This window comes from Kogia breviceps, chromosome 15, assembly GCF_026419965.1.
Source record: "Kogia breviceps isolate mKogBre1 chromosome 15, mKogBre1 haplotype 1, whole genome shotgun sequence".
Classification (NCBI taxonomy): Eukaryota; Metazoa; Chordata; class Mammalia; order Artiodactyla; family Physeteridae; genus Kogia; species Kogia breviceps.
The window spans coordinates 15,257,133-15,274,387 of NC_081324.1; the positions used below are offsets into that span (position 1 = coordinate 15,257,133).

The 17,255-nt window shown below is 42.2% G+C and overlaps 2 protein-coding genes across 2 annotated transcripts in view; one reads left to right on the forward strand and one right to left on the reverse strand.

The window, feature by feature from the left end:
* The window catches only part of LMAN1 (lectin, mannose binding 1), a 240,022-nt gene extending 226,850 nt beyond the window's left edge, over positions 1-13,172 (forward strand). Inside the window, exon 14 of the transcript XR_010836853.1 lies at positions 13,043-13,172. The gene's annotated coding sequence lies outside the window, so the exon portion shown is untranslated. The remainder of the gene's footprint in view (positions 1-13,042) is intronic.
* Positions 1-17,255, reverse strand: part of LOC131742747 (O-acyltransferase like protein-like) — a 93,035-nt gene that overhangs the window by 62,185 nt on the left and 13,595 nt on the right. The window lies entirely within an intron of this gene.

Sequence of the window (17,255 nt, forward strand, 5' to 3'; positions counted from 1 at the left end):
GTCTCGGTTTATTGGATTTAGCAGGATGAAAGTTTGGTTCAATCTCAAGAGAATGACCAAGAGGCTCCAAGGGGCCGGGGTTTTTCAAACTTGATGCTGAGACAACAGGTTCACTGGGCATTCTATTGGACCTACCCAGCCGACACATCTCAGTCACATCTTCTTCAGCACAAGAACTGGGGACACACACGCCCACGCTGTAGTCAGCTCCATCCTGGGAACACAATGCCACAATGTTCTTTAATGTTAGTATTCATAGAATATATGCACGATCGTTCCTAAGTAAGGCTGCTGCCGTACTACCCATGAATCCAGCAGATTGGGAGAAGGAAAAAAGAAGTTATTGAAAGAAGAAAAGTTTGCTGACTTCTTTGGAGATGGCTTTTCCATTACAGAGTATTTCAAGCCAACTTACAGAACATCAGATGCACCCATATTTAAATAAAAATATGCTCCAAGGGTTTACATAGCTGCTTATTTAGAAAGCAGACTCGGGACTCCCCTGGCAGTCCAGTGGTCAAGACTGTGCTCCCAATGCAGGGGGCACAGGTTCGATCCCTGGTTGAGGAACTAAGATCTTTCATACCCCACAGTGTGGCCAAAAAATTTTAAAAATTAAAAGAAAAAAAAAAAAGCAGCCTCTAGTGTGGGATAGTCTGCCACAGTGCATCGCTCTCCTATATTACAGGGCATTAAGAGTTAACAACTCGTACAATTTTCAACAAATTTGCCAAGTTGTCATTCCTCTGTAGCAGGACACAATGTACCAAGTAAAGATTTTATTAATAAAACAAGCCAATAATTAGAATTCCGGTCCCAATAAAGCAAAGATCAAATTATAAATAAAAATTGCTGGGATGTTCTTCTAAGCATATAATTTACATGATTGTGTAGGTTTCACCTTTTGCTCTGATATCAAAATCATTAGTCTGCTTTGAAAATAAGATATGAACCCTCAAGCAATCATTGTCAAGTTCTCAGCGTGACAAATGGAGCTGGGTGATAATCTCCCTATCTCCGTTGGTTATACCATTTTATAGCATTAACATCAAAGAGCTTGGTTTTCTTATCATTATTTTATACAACTGTTATTAGCCAACCAGTAATGTATTTTCTCTTAGTGTTGTGTGCCAGGCATAAAGTATATCTTTGTATTTAATAGGAGGCTGTGCTGTTCCTAGCTTTTTCCCCCCAAGAAGTAAAAGAATTAACATGCTTTGAAGATAGTGAGCCCTGTGACCTCAGTCAACCTATCTAGTGATGTATTTGTAAAAGTTCCAACCCGTCTGCTAGGATAACCTCAGATTGACGTCTCAGAGCTGCTTCTGGGAAAGGATTATGGATAATGGGAAGTCCATTTCCTTTGGTATTCCAAACACTGATGGTGAGTCAGGAGTTAATGCTCAGGAATATTGGCTGGAACTTGACCTTGGATTCCCCACAAAGGTCATCCAGAGGTCTTGCCCGTGCATTGTGGTAGGAGGAACATCTGAAGACCTGTTTGGTTTGTGGACCACTACCTCCTATAATGTCCCATACTCAGGACATGCAAGCAAGTTTCCACCAACTGTTTAAAATTTAACTTTTTGCAAAACATCTTAACAGTTTGGTTTTTTTTCAATGAAGATAAGCAACCAGTGGAGTTGTATCAGGTTTCATATCACGAGTCCAGTGTTCACCAGTCTTTTAAGAGAGTGTGTATAGATCCCACGCTCACATGCAGGATGTGAAGCTTGCAGTACTGCCCTTGGAAACGCCCCGATGAAGCGTGGGTGGAGAGACGCTCACTGGAAGATCCCAGCCTGTCCACATTTCCATTAAAAATATTGCTTCCTTGGGCTTCCCTGGTGGCGCAGTGGTTGAGAGTCCGCCTGCCGATGCAGGGGACGCGGGTTCGTGCCCCGGTCCGGGAAGATCCCACATGGCGCGGAGCGGCTGGGCCCGTGAGCCGTGGCCGCTGGGCCTGCGCGTCCGGACCCTGTGCTCCGCAACGGGAGAGGCCACAGCAGTGAGAGGCCCGCGTACCGCAAAAAAAAAAAAATAATAATAATAATTGCTTCCCAGCTTCCCAAAAGAGTCATACACTGAATTTCAAAGCAAAAGAAGTGGGCAGATTTAGCTTCCTTGTATCACTTTCAAATGAATTTATCAGCATTCAGCTCCACCTTCTAAACCTCTAAAATTTAAATGATCAAAAAAAAGAAGAGACGTGTATTCAGATGGCACTCCCGGGCCTGCATTCGGCACCCACTGCCCATCTTGTCACTGAGGAGAACCATGAGGTACGTTCTCACACAGGACCTGTTGCTGAAAAAAATGAAGAGTTTGAAATTTTTTAAAAAATAAATGCTTTGGGGGAGTAAAACATATGTAACTAAAATTTGGTAGCTTTTCTTTCTCCTCCATACAGCCAGGAGAAAATACTCATGTCTTAAAATTTTTTAATCCAATTTTGTAGGACCTTATTTTGGAGAGAGGTTTTCGATTGTTTGTTTGTTTGTTTGTTTTTTAATCTTGGGTGTAAAAGCGTGCAGTAATCAAGTTCCACGGTTAATGTCTCTCTAGCCCTGGTCCTGTAAAGCTCTTATTTTGTTTGTTTGTGCTCCTATATGTCCTCTTCCCCTTCCTTTTAAATAATTCATTTCCTTTCCTCTTTCTTCATCTCTCCCTTTCTCTTTCCTTTCCCCCGTGTTTGATATATATCGTCTCATTTGTAGGTGTTCTTATTTTATGTATTTATAATTTATATGAATGACCTTGTGCTTCAGATCTCCTGTTTCCACATATGTAACTCAGAGCTACATTTGTATTATTTATGGTGTTACTGTGCTCATCTAGTCCAGAGCTTCTGATTTCTGTATAATAACTCATCATCATCTTAGACTTAGCTATTCCACGGGTGATGGACACATAGATGGCCTCTAACACACAAAAACACACAGGGACAAACTCCTCATATGTGTCCCTGTATAAACCTACATGAGGCTTTAGCTCAGATATACACACCTGTGAGTGGGCTTGCTGGATCGGAAGGTACACAAATACTGTGTAAATCCCACCAGATTGTGTTCCAGAGTGACTGCCCCAATCTACATCCCAAGGGATGCTGATTCCTATCTCTTCTTTGCATTGTCCAGCTTTCCCATTTTTGGTGGTTAATGGATATAAAATGATATCCAATTGTTTGGATTTTTGTCTATCAAATTACAAATAAGTCAGGGTATTTTTGTTTAAAATAGCAAAGCCATTTAAATTTTCTCTTCTGTAAAGTACCTGTTTGTATCCTTTGCCCACTTCTTAATGAATTTTCTTTTCTTGATTTGCAAGAGCTCCTTATTATTCTATATATTGGTCCTAGTCTACCTGAGTTATCGAAAATACTTACTCTCAGTCAGTTATCTGTCAGTTCTTTATCTATGGTTTCCTTATTGGATAGAAATCTGTTCTTTTGAGCCTGTAATTTTTGTTCTAGTCTTGAACAATCTTTGTTCTAGTCAAGACTGACTACTAATTTGCAGGGCTAATACAGAATGAAAATGCAGGGCCTCTTGTTTAAAAATTAATTAAGCATTTCAAGATGGTGACAACACATCACGCTAAATGAAGCATGGGGCCCCTTATGTGTGGGGCACCGTGTGACTGCAAAGGTCACATGCCTACGAAGCCAGTCTGATTCTAATACCAGAACCATATGGTTTTTATTATTACAGATTTGAGGTATATTAAGTATTCAGCCTTTAGTCATCTTTTCAAAGTTGAGCCAGTTAATATTTGTGGACTGTTAATCATTTATACAAATTTCAGAAAATTCGTATCCAGAAACTTTCAGAAAATTCATATTCAGAAAATGTCAGAAAATTTTTAGAAATTGCAGAAAATCTCAGAAAAAGTTTATTGAGTTCCTCAAAACATCCAACTAGAATACTGATTGAAATTGCTTCCAATTTATAGGTTATATGTGGGAAATTGACATCATTGTTGTATCAAGCTATCATTGGATGTCATGTAATTTACTAAAATCTTCTTTTGTGTCCTTATTTATAACTTTGTATTTTTCCTTGATAATCTTAAGACAGAATACATAAACAATTCCTAGGTACTGTAGGGCTGGCTATTTTCCTCAGTGTTTTATTTTCAATTATATTTTCCAACTGATTGTTGCTGGTGTGGAAAAATGCTATCGATTTTTGTAATTTGTTCTGGTATCTGGAGAATTTGCTGAACTTTCTTAATAGTTCTACCTTCTTATTTCTTTCTTTCTAATCTTTAGACTATTTTTTTTTTCCTTTTCTAGTTTTGGAATCAAAGTTATAGTCAAATTTATGAAGTGAGTTTATTTTCTGGAACAACTGTAATTATAACTGTTTGCCAAGGGTTAGTGATGGTGGAGGGAAGGGGCTGCATACGTCTACAAAGCAGTAACAAGAGGGATGTGGTGATGGATAGTTATGGTCTTGATTGTGGTATGAGTTACACAAATCTACACATGTGCTAAAATGACATAGAACTATACACACACACGTACCAATGTTAATTTCTGAGGCATAGGGAGGTCAAGTCACTTGCCCAGGGTCACGTCATTGTTAAATGATAGAACAAGTAAGTAAACCGAAGCACAGAGATGATAAGTAATAATAAACAGCAATACAAATCTACCTCTTTTTAATTGCTAGCAAGAATCAGAGCTGAGTATTATTCAAAGCAGCTAATAAGGATCAAAGCTGTGTGTTCAAACCCATTTTAATCTGAACCCATAACTTCTTGCCCTCTAAAATATACAAAAAGACCCTGTTTTTGTTTGTCAGTTTGGTATGTGGGTTCTTAAATAGAGCTAAAGATAATGATCTTCCTTAGAGTGAGTGGGGAGAAAACCCAAATACAGCTGGGCAAATTATACAGCTCCTCTTGCATCTCTGTCTCTGTCTTTACTAATAATTGGGTTCCCAAGGTGTAATGCAGAAATCAGGTTGAAGGAACTGCATTTTGCTTACATGAGTGCTTTTTAAGAAAGTAATATGTTATTTGGAAAACCTCCTGGCCATAATTGGGCAAATGGTCCTTGCTGAGCTGCCCAGGGTAAACTGACTTTCACCAAGAACCCTCTCCTCTTCTGGCAAGTTCTGCTGCTCTGGCCACTTGGGCTCCTCCAGTGGGTGTCTGTTATCACTGGCCTCTTTTTTATGCTTCTAAGTATCCCAGATTATTGCTGTGATGAGCGAAACTTACTTTCCCCCTTTCCCTCCTGTGAACGTGACCCTCCTTGGCTCTGACCACACCCAGAACCTTAGAGCTGGTATCCACAGTGACTTGTAGCCAGCGATCATCTTTTAAGCTAAACTGCCTGAGTCACAAGATTGACCACATCCCTCCTCTCCTTACAACGCTTCCAAGTCACCATGAACAAAGTTAAAACGTAACTCTTAAGGGAGAGGTCATATTTACCGTGTTAATAACTTGGATAAAGAATTGTATTCTGATCATATAAAAAACCCTTACAAATCAGTAATTTTTATGTTTTTCATTATTTTTTGGCATTTATATTGGAGTATGGCTGATTTACAAATCAGTAATTTGGGGGGACTTCTCTAGCAGTCCAGTGTTTAGGACTTGGCACTTTCACTGCTGTGGGCCCAGGTTTGATCTCTGGTCAGGGAACTAAGATCCCACAAGCTGTGCAGCGTGGCCAAAAGAAAAAAAAACCAAAAACAAATACAAATCAGTAATTTTTTAAAAAGTCAAAGAAACTGATTTAAAATCTGCTAAGGATATGAACAGGCAACTCTTGGAGAAGGAAATCCAAGTGACCGATAAATATCAGAAACTTGTTCAGTCTCACCAAGAAACCACAATTAGACACCAATTTTCTCTAGCCATCTGATTGGTTAAAATTTAGAAGGTTGATAAAATTGAATGTTGGTAAGAATATGAAGAAATAGTTCTCTCAATCTGGCTTCCTGGGAGCTAATCTCCTTCCTAGTAGCAACTAAATTTTCTTTTGGAAAATTGCCACTTTCCAGCTGCATGGAGTCTTGAAAAAATATCAACGTGCTGTGTGTCCTCTCATTACGGAAGCTGATGGGGTCGCTGGAGGCTGCTCCTGCCCTGCCCTCCTGCGCCCTGTGACATGAGGTCCCAGGACTAGTGTGGACTGAGTCAAGGCCTGCAGAGAAGCTTGGGCTTCATTCATCCACAGGTGGTCTCCTCAGAGGCTGTAGGATGTGCACCACTGTGGAGGCTGTCTGGACCTCACTGGTCCAGTGACCGGTTTCAAGCCTAGCAGGCCTGACTCTCCCTTCTGTGAGCTGCCCATCGTCTGCCGATAAACTCCCCTTTGTGCTGAAGGTTGTCAGGGCTGATGTCTGTGGTTTAACCGAAGGCTCCCTTCTAACCGTATCCCCAGTGGCCCAGCAATTCAACATCTCAGAGTCTGCTCCAGGGAAACACATATGAGCACGGAATTGCCAGATGCTTGTGGCATTAATGCTTGTAAAAGCAGAAAAATGGACACAAACTGTTAGGTTGAACCACATGAAAGATCCATTGTCTGGGACAAAAACAGTTTAATATCAGTAGTCTCAAATCGTTCAGCAGGAAAAAAAGTTAAATGAGCTACAGTACTTTCATATGCAACAACTAAAATGAGATAGATCTATATTTGCTGCTGTGGGAAATGCTCCAAGACACTATAACATGGAAAAAAAAGAAAAAAGACTAAGAGCAGGCTTCCCTGGTGGCGAAGTGGCTGAGAATCCTCCTGCCAATCAATGCAGGGGAAACGGGTTCGTGCCCTGTTCCGGGAAGATCCCACATGCCACGGAACGGCTGGGCCCGTGAGCCATGGCCGCTGAGCCTGTGCTCTGCAATGGGAGAGGCCACAACAGTGAGAGGCCCACATACCACCAAAAAAAAAAAAAAAAAAAAAGATTAAGAGCAATAAATATATTTTTCAATTTTACAAAACAAAACAAAATCTTTCTGGTAGATATAGATGAACAAAAATGCATGGAGAAAGTTCTAGAAGGATACACACCTATTGCTAAAGAGCTGTTAGCCAGGAAGGGGACTAAGAACTGAATGAGTGAACAAAAAAGACTTGAGCTTTGTCTGTATTGTTTCCATTCTTTTACAATGAGAATAGAATCACATATTTAACAAATATAGTGTATAAACAATAAAATATAAACAGAATTTTAAAATCAATATATATATATATATATTTTTTTTTTTTTTTTTTTTTTTTTTTGTGGTATGCGGGCCTCTCACTGTTGTGGCCTCTCCCGTTGCGGGGCACAGGCTCCGGATGCGCAGGCCCAGCGGCCATGGCTCACGGGCCCAGCCGCTCCGCGGCATGTGGGATCTTCCCGGACCGGGGCACGAACCCGTATCCCCTGCATTGGCAGGCGGATTCTCAACAACTGCGCCACCAGGGAAGCCCTAAAATCAATATTTTTAAAAATTCTTCAAAGATATTCCATCCTCTAGAGTAAGAGTTGGCAAACTATGGCCGTGCTATTTTTGTAAGTAGTTTTATTGGAATACAGCCATCTCATTTGTTTACATATTGTCAATGCTGCTTTATTAATACAGGCAAGGTTGAGTAGTTGCAACAGAGGCTGTATGGCCCACAAAACTGAAAATATTTACTATCTGGTTCTTTAGAGGAAACCTTTGCAGATCTCTTATCTAGAGAGGGGATTTTCAATCCCAGGCAGACATTAGAATCACCTGGGGCAATTTTTAAAAAATACTAACGCCCAGGCTCCACCCTCACAAAGAATGACTTAATTGGCCAGGGGTGAGGCTTGGGCATTAATTGTTTTTCAAATGTTCCCAGGAGATGCTATGTGCCGCTAGCCTTGACTGCTGTGCTCTTTCAGATTAATTCCAAACTCCAAGTTTAAATGGCCTTTCCTGACCAGACCTGCCTCTAGTTTCACCGTCCCACACCCACGCCCATCTCCTCTGCTCCATTACACAGAACACACCAGGCCCGCACTTGTCTTTCTGCCTGGTATGTCCCTCCTTCCTGTCTGCCTGGCAAATGCTGAATCATCCTTTGAGTCTGGGCTGAAAGATGGTCTGCCCAGGAAGCAGCCCAGACTCTAGCTTAGTGTATCAGACTAGAAGGCCTGTAGCTGTTGGCCTGTCTCCCCTGTGAGGGAGGGGCTGTGTCTTCAGCAGTGGATATTCCAGAGGAGGTCAATAAACATTTGCTGAGTTAATTGAATTAAATTTTGAAAAAAAATAAGTGCAAATGCCCCAAATCCAGCTCCACAAATGTATTGTAAGGTCCTCTCTGTGTCAGAAGCAAAACTGGATGTATTTATTATAAATAGACTGCATGATTTCCAAATTCCCTTCTCCATCACTGAGTATCCCAAACTTGATAGCCTAAAGTTTAAGGATCTGGAACTATAAGAGCCTTTCTTGACCCTTGGATAAATCCCTGAAGGACAAATATAGAGAGATACCTAATTCTTCACTTGAGAAGATTAAACTCTAGTTCTCTTTCCAGCTGGTGTTTTGCTTTGTAAATGGATTGGATTTATGGTTTTCTACCTGAGGTTATTTTGTATGCTGTGCAGATTTTCAGTTGCATTTGCTTCCTTTCTGGTTATGAAATCGAATGGACTGGTTGTTCTTTTCCTGCCTTATCCTTAATCAGTTTCTGTCAAGAACCTGAGATGCCAGGCCATGGGCCCTGTCCAAATCTAAATACATTGTGATTGTCACGGGAGGGAAGGATAGAATAAACTAATGATTAAGCCCACCTGTTACTTCAAATTGCATGGCAGTTGTTCCAAGTTTTCATTTCCAAAAGATTAAAAACAATTTGTTTCAATTCTTCTGAGCTAATTAGCTGACACATTTTCTTTCTTGGCAACAATATGCGGATATTAAAATGCACAACTGATTAATTTCTGGGTTTAAATGAAGGAAAGAGAGACCTTGGTCAATGGTCTTAAATTTTAAAATATGGATGCACTTACATCAGGAAGATGAAGTCACCAGAAGGTTCTAGAATGCTGAGCCACAAACAAATCCTGAAAGCAGCAATCATCTTCAGCATTTACAGCAAATATTTATTAAGCACCTACCAGATGGCTGTGTTACACTACAGATTTTTAAAAACTGGAATTGAATAGTCCTTGCCCTGCATTGGATACACATTAAATGCTAAGCATCGGTTGTCAGGGATCTCCTTGTGGATAAAAGATCTGAATGTGCTATCAATTTGATAACCAAGTTCCTGAAGCAGGATCTTTACAAACACCTCTTGGCAGTCCCCCTCGCATCTGACCAACTATTAATCTTGGACTTCAAGAACGAGAATAGTATGTGTATTAGTTTCCTGTGACTGTTATTATAAATTACCACAAACTTGGTGGCACAGAAATTTACTCTCTCACAGTTTTGGAGGCCAGAAGTCCAAAATCAGTATCACCGAGTCAAAATCAAGGTGTCAGCAGGGCTGTGCTCCTTCTGGAGGCTTCAGGGGAAAGTCCATCCTTTGCCTCTTCCAGCTTCTGGTAGCTGCCAGCATCCCTTGGCTTGTGGCCACATCACTCTGATCTCTGCCTCTGTGGTCACATCACCTTCTCCTCTGTGTGTCATATCTCCCTCCACCTCTGCCTCCATCTTCTAAGGATACATGTGATTGCATTTAGGGCCCATCTGGGTAAGCCAGGATAAACTCCTCATCTCAAAATCTTTAACTTAAACATATCTGCATAGCTCTTGTTTCCATATAAGGTAATATTCACAGGTCTCAGGGATTAGAATGAGATATCTTTGGGGATCCATGTTTCAGCTTACCACCACATGGATATTGGAAATGGAAATTTCCAATGAAATTTCAGAAATTTCAGTGAATTCAGTGAATTCAGAAATTTCAGTGAAGCCCCTTGTGTGTGACACCCTTTCTCTATCCTGAGAGTTTCTTGGTCTCAGCATCTTTTCTGCCCCTATAGCTCCAGCACCAGTGGGGAGGCTGGGCTTGAGTAAAATGCCCTCTAGACTGACAGCCAGATGGGAAAAGAGGCGACATTCTGAGAACGCAAATCATGTAGATGGTCAGTCCTCCACTGGTGACCAGAGAGCAAAGGCAGGGCTGGGGCCAGTGATTGGCTCGCCCAGTGAGGGCCACCTATGGATTACCTCCTATGCCAGGAGTGTAACCACAGGCCTTGGCTTCCAGGGGAGAGGATGAGACACACGGATAGGAGACATGAAATAATCACCTCAAGAGATAAACGATGAGACCAAGGGAGTAAGTGATCAGCGTAGGAAGTTGGGCCACCCAGCCATCAGGGTGTGCTGAGGACCGAGGACCAGGGGGAAGGGACCAGGGGGAAGGGACGTGAAGGGTTAAGAAAGTTTCATAGCAAAAGTAGCTGCTTGGGGAAGACTTCAAGGCTGTGAGGAGATTAGAGAAAACAGGAAATGAAAAACCCTGCAGGCTGCTTGGGAACCAGAAGCCTCCCTCCACCCGACTCCTTCCCCCACCCCCCACCCCGGAGGAACAAAGTACAGGAAAATGCAGACATCATGTGAAACCATCAGGCCCTCGATATGCTAAGCAAAGTTTTAATTCCATATAAATAGATTCCCTCTGAAAGGCCTCCGCTGCAGACAGTGCTACAAATGGGTCTGCTTGGACTTGATGAAATGACCATGGGTGGGCCTGGTACATCTCAAGGAAAATGAATTCCAGGACCTACCTGAGACTGCTTGTTTTGCTTTTTTATTTTTGTCTCAGATAATAAACACATGCTTTTTTCTTCTGGATGGTGGTTTTGAGAGGCCATAGCTCCCTGTATTTGTTTCCTAGGGCTGTCTTAACAAATTTCCACCAACTGGGCGGCTTGAAACAACAGAAATTTTTTGTCCCACAGTTCTGGAGACTAGAAGTCTGAAATCAAGGGGTCAGCGGGGTTGGTTCCTTCTGGAGGCTCTGGAGGAGAATCTGCCCACTCCTCTCTCCTCGTTCCTGGCAGTTGCCGGCAGTCCTTGGCGTTCCTTGGCTTCTAGACACGTCACTTCAATCTCTGCCTCAGTTATGCATCAATTCTCCCTGTGTGTCTCTGTGACTGCGTGTGTAGTTCCCTCATAAGGACACCAGTCACTGGGTTAGGACTCTTGCAAATCCAGCATGACCTCATCTTAACTTGATGACATCTACAAAGAGCCTATTTCCAAATAGGATCACAAATCCATGGTACCAGGGGTTCGGGATTCAACATATCTTTTTGGAGGACACAGTTCAACCCGCAGCACTCTCAGAGTGGGGGTTCTAATCCAAACCAAGGACATTACTAACTAGCTTGTGAGGTGTGGTTGGGGCAGCTACGAGCCTAGAGAGAAGCAGCAGACATGTGCTCGGGGAAGCTATGACAAGTTTATGGAGAGACAGGATCCCAGGAGGGTGGAAATTGGAGAACACAGTAGGCCATGGAAAGACCTGAAGAAATAACTGATCGGATGTCTGATGGGACCAAAGACACACAACATGGCTTCAGAGCCCCCTTTCAATAGTTTTTCTATTGTGTGTTCTGGTCATCTGCTTTTTAAATTATATACATTTATACCAACTGCCAACATAGAAGGGCATAAACCCTTCTTAGTTTCCAGGTGCCCTTCCTCCAGAGAAAAGATGGAACAAGACAAGATATTCAGACAAGAGACGTGAAATCATTATTCTAGAACACATATGATAAAGCCAAAGGCAGTGAGTTCCCAGATTAGAATAACTGAAAAGGATATATGGATATATAGACATACTTCTACCTCCACATATATTTAATAAGGATCACATATTTACGGAATAAATTCACCATTTTATACTGGAATCCAATATTAAAAACATAGCAAGGAAAACAAGTAGATGTCAGGAGTGCAGAACCAAAAGTGGTGATAGAACAAAAGGGTAGGAAAAACTGTAAGAAATGGGGTCACCGGGATGTGTGGCCACACTAATCAAAGTGAGCTTCCTGCAAGTCTGTATGAGTTTCCTATGGCTGCTGTAAAAAATGTAACTTTGATTGTTGTAACTCTGTGGCTTAAAACAACATATATTATTTATCGTATAATTTCTAGAGGTTAGAAATCCAAGATGGGCTTTTACAAGGTGTATGGGCTGACCCACCTCCCCCCATCCCAATATTCATATGTTGAAGCCCTAACCCCCAGTACCTCAGAATGTGACTACATTTAGAGATAGGGCCTTTCAAAGGAGGTGATTAGGTTAATATTTATTTATTTTTATTTTTATTTTATTTATTTGTTTATTTATTTTGGCTGCACTGGGTCTTAGTTGCAGCATGCAGGATCTTTTTAGTTGTGACATGCAGGCTTCTTAGTTGTGGCACGTGGACTCCTTAGTTGTGGCATGTGGACTCTTAACTGCGGCATGCATGTGGGATCTAGTTCCCCAACCAGGGATCGAACCCAGGCACCCTGCATTGGGAGCTTGGAGTCTTACTCACTGGACCACCAGGGAAGTCCTGAAAAGGGGTTTTTAGGTTAAAATGAGGCTGTTAGGGTGGGCCCTGATCCAATATGACTGGTGTTTGTACAAAAGGATATTTGGACACACAGAGAGACACCAGGGAGAAGGCGGTCATTGGCCATCTGCAAGCCAAGGAGAGAGGTCACAGAGGAAACCAACCCTACCAGCATCTTGATCTTGAACTTCCAGCCTCCAGAACTGTGAGAAAATATATTTCCCTTGTTTAAGGCCCTCAGTCTGTGGTACTTCGTTACAGCAGCCCTACCAAACTAATACAGGGGGTTGGGTTTTTTGTCTACTTTTGAAATCTTGTCTGACGTATGTTTTCACCAGTAATTACCAGTAAAACTGACATCCCTGTTTTCAGCTAACCATCACAATGATCAGAATCAGGTAAGAAGCTTCCTTAAAATTCAGATTCTTAAGTCCAGCTCCTAGGGACTTCCCTGGTGGCACAGTGCTTAAGAATCCACCTGCCGGACTTCCCTGGTGGCGCAGTGGTTGAGAGTCCTCCTGCTGATTCAGGGGACGCAGGTTCGTGCCCCGGTCCTGGAAGATCCCACATGCCGTGGAGCGGCTGGGCCCATGAGCCATGGCCACTGAGCCTGTGCGTCCGGAGCCTGTGCTCCGCCAACGGGAGAGGCCACAACAGTGAGAGGCCCGCAAAAAAAAAAAAGAATCCGCCTGCCAATGCAGGGGACACGGGTTCGAGCCCTGGTCGGGGAAGATCGCACATGCCACAGAGCAACTAAGCCCGTGTGCCACAACTACTGAGCCTGCACTCTAGAGCCCATGAGTCCATGCACCACAACTACTGAAGCCCATGTGCCCTAGAGCCCTCGCACCGCGACTACTGAGCCCACATGCCACAACTACTGAAGCCTACTTGCCTACAGCCTGTGCTCCGCAACAAGAGAAGCCACCACATGAGAAGCCCGTGCACCACAACGAAGAGTAGCCCCCATTCGCCGCAACTAGAGAAAGCCCGTGCGCAGCAACGAAGACCCAACGCAGCCAAAAAAAAAAAAAGTCCAGCTCCTAGAGGTTTTGCTAGCAGTGGGGTGGGGCTGGGCAGTGAAGATAAATGTTTAATAATCTGCTCTCTCCCCAAAATGAGGGGAAAAAAAAAAATATATATATATGTATACACACACACACACATACACCATAAATTATACTGATATAAAGGATGTATAGCATAGTGTATTACTTTGCTCAGGCTACCATTACAAAATGCCACAGACTGGGTGGCTTAAACAACAGAAATCTATTCCTCACAGTCATGGAGGCTAAAAGTCCAAGATCAAGGTGTTGGCAGGGTTTGTTTCTACTGAGGCCTCTCTCCTTGGCTTATAGACAGCCACCTTCTCTGCACCTTCACTTGGCCTTCCCTCTGGGTGTGTCTGTGTCCTAATCTCCTCTTCTTATAAAAGCACCAGTCATATTAGATTAGGGCCCACCCCAGTGACTTCATTCCACATTAACTGTCTTCGTAAAGACCCCGTCTCCAAGTACAGTCACATTCTGAAGTACTGGGGTTAAGTTCTCAACATATGAATTTGGGAGGAACACAATTCAGCCCATAACACGCACAGATTACAAATAATAATTAAATCAATAATATTCCTTATTATAAATTCCATATATAGCCAACTGATTCTCACAGAATGCATTCACTAATTTTTGTCAAACTCTCATATCTGTAGCCAACCTATGATTTTACCTATGACACCAGTGAGTGTCATCCCCACATAAATGTTGGGTGACATTTTTGTCCACCTTAATAAGCAATACGGATGTGAAACCAGAAAGATATATGTCAGAACTTCACTCATTTGTCCATGATGTGAGCAATGTTTTTGCTGAATAACAGTTTTGGGGTGCTATTTATAATGCAAAGGCTGTAGACATAACAGACGTTTAAGTTTTATTTTAATTTGTAACATTTTCTCCATCAACTTCTGAAGCCTAGACAGTCAGCAAAACACCAAGCCATGACCTACAGCGATTGCTGACTTGTGTGGTGAATATACTTCTACCACAGCTGACTTCAAGCTCCCAGACGGACATCCCTGAACTTGAGCTTAAAGGATGACGTGCACAGCATACATTTCCACCACACAGACTCAGTTCAAGAGCACACATGATGGTCAAGTGCATACAACAGTTAGGAAGTGGGGAATTTGGGGTATTCATTCCTTTTGCTCTTAACATAATTTACTCAATTGTTAATTTATGTGATTCAACCCTTAAGAGTCACTGTGTTGGACAAACAGATTGAACGTTTAACCCCGGCTGGAGCAGATTGGTGAGTGCAGAGGAATTAGAACATGTTTTAAGCTGCTGTCGATTTTCCGACATTGAGAAACACAGCCTCTCCACTTCATAGGTGAGGAAACTTGTTCAGCAAAGTGACATGGCTTGGGTAGGGCCAACCGCACAGCTGACGATCGGCCTAAACAGGATGAGAGCCCAGGCATCAGGACTGCCAGCCCAACACGATGTCTGTGGGCCAACACCTTGTCTCTAAAATGTCATTTGTTTACAAGAAATGTACAAGGAGGAAAGAGGAACAGGTGGGAAGGTAGAGAGAGAAAGGGCAGGAGAGAGAAGAAGGATCCCCAGCAGGAAAGACCATCCCTGAATTAGAAACAGATGAGTTTTAAGAAGGAAGTGAATACCACAGTGGTCAAGGAGAAGGAAAATGGAGAGAAAAAAATAATTAATCAGGAGGGAAGATGCCAGAGATTTTTTTTTAGTGTTTTCATAGTCTTTCATTAATCATTCATTTATATATATGTGATTGATGTGGTATACACCTAATACACACTCTGGGTTCCAGGCACCGTGCTAGGTTTGGTTTTTTTTTTGGTCTTTTGTGGGGTTTTTTTGTGGTACGCAGGCCTCTCACTGCTGTGGCCTCTCCCGCCGCGGAGCACAGGCTCCGGACGCGCAGGCTCAGAGGCCATGGCTCACAGGCCCAGCCGCTCCGCGGCATGTGGGATCTTCCCGGACCGGGGCACGAACCCACGTCCCCTGCATCGCCAGGCAGACTCTCAACCACTGTGCCACCAGGGAAGCCTTGTTCTACGTTTTGAGTTTGCAAAGGAAAAGAAGATAGACAATCTCTCCCTACTAAAGAGACATAGCACCTCTCTCTCTCTGTCTCTATAAATATATGTTTCTTTATAAATATATATATATAATATATCTATACACACAGTTATCTCTATATGTTTTCCAAAAAAGGTATTATATTATCCATATTGTTTTGTATCTGATTTTTTTCCTTAATAATATACTAAGATTATCTTCCATACCATTAAATATTTTTCAAAGTCATTATTTTTAGTTCATAATATTTTATTTTCTAGATGCTCAATAGTTTTTAATCTAATTTTTCTCTTCTTGATAATGTAAGTTGTATCTACTTGGTTACAAAGATCTTTTAGGCTGCAATTTTTATATGTAATAAGGGATTCAATGTAGATTTCTGTGGATTACGGAGTGTAAAAACAAAACAAAAAACAAAATCAGAAGCAGAGGGGCCAGAACACTGGCCTGAGGACTTCAGCAATGAAAGAAGGGATAAAATTAGACAGGGACCCAAGAGCGTGGCAAAATTAAAGCGTACAAATACTGTTTGATGGATTCTGTTCCCGTTAAGATGGGGGGCGTGAAAGTGAATGAAGAAGGACGACGGGAAGGAAGCACGGGAACTTCATTTTGGAGTTGTATTACTGTACTCTTCCTTCTCATAAGCTCTCTGCTGTTTAATCCACCCTCCCACTACCAGACTGAGTGTCTGTCTCAGGCTCTGATATCAGGCTCTCTCCTGCTCCTGAGCAGCAATGACGCCAATTCCCCTGAGCAAAACCATGTCAGCCTGAATTTCAAGAACACTTTCTCTCCACTTTATTCCTCAGACCCCACCCATATTCAGAGGTTCTCCTATTGTCATCTCTGTGCTTTGGATTGGGGATGGAGTTTTGAAACATTATTATGCAACATTTAATATCTTTAAAAGGCATAAAGAAAAACAGTAAGAAACACCTATGTTTCAATCACCCAGCTTAAAAAAACACAACTTGACCCATCGTCTGAGATCTGATGGGTCCCCAATTACATCTGCACCTTCACCGTGCTCACTGCAAGGCAACCTCTAACTGAATTTGGAGGTTATCATTCTCAGGAATTTCTTTCCATTTGTACTACATACATAGGTCTCCCAAAGAAGTAGAGCACCTTAATTTGCATTTTTTAAACTTTACATACTATATATATTCTTCTACAACTTTTTTTTCTTGATGTTACTTCAGTATATTCCCTCCATATTGATACATGTATCTCCGCTTCATTCCTTTTTTTGCTGATGACTATTTTTTTGTCTTGTTTCTCTGGTTGCTGCTTATTTAGGCAGTGATTGAAAATGCAGGCTCGGGAATCAGATGATCTGGGTTGAAATCCTATCTGCACCACTTATGTCGGCAAGATACTTTACATCTTCGTGGTTCATTTATAAAATAGAGGTGATAATAACACCCTACCCATGGTGGTGGGGTGCATTAGGACTAAGTGAGACAACTTTTGCATAGGGCTGGGGACAGTACTCTCTAAATATCGACTCATTTTTTTGCATCCACATGACTGCCAGGAAAACCATGCTGAGAGCAAAGGTCAGAACTACGTTCTGTGCTCAAAAATCTCAGGCAAGGGGCTTCCCTGGTGGCGCAGTGGTTGAGGGTCT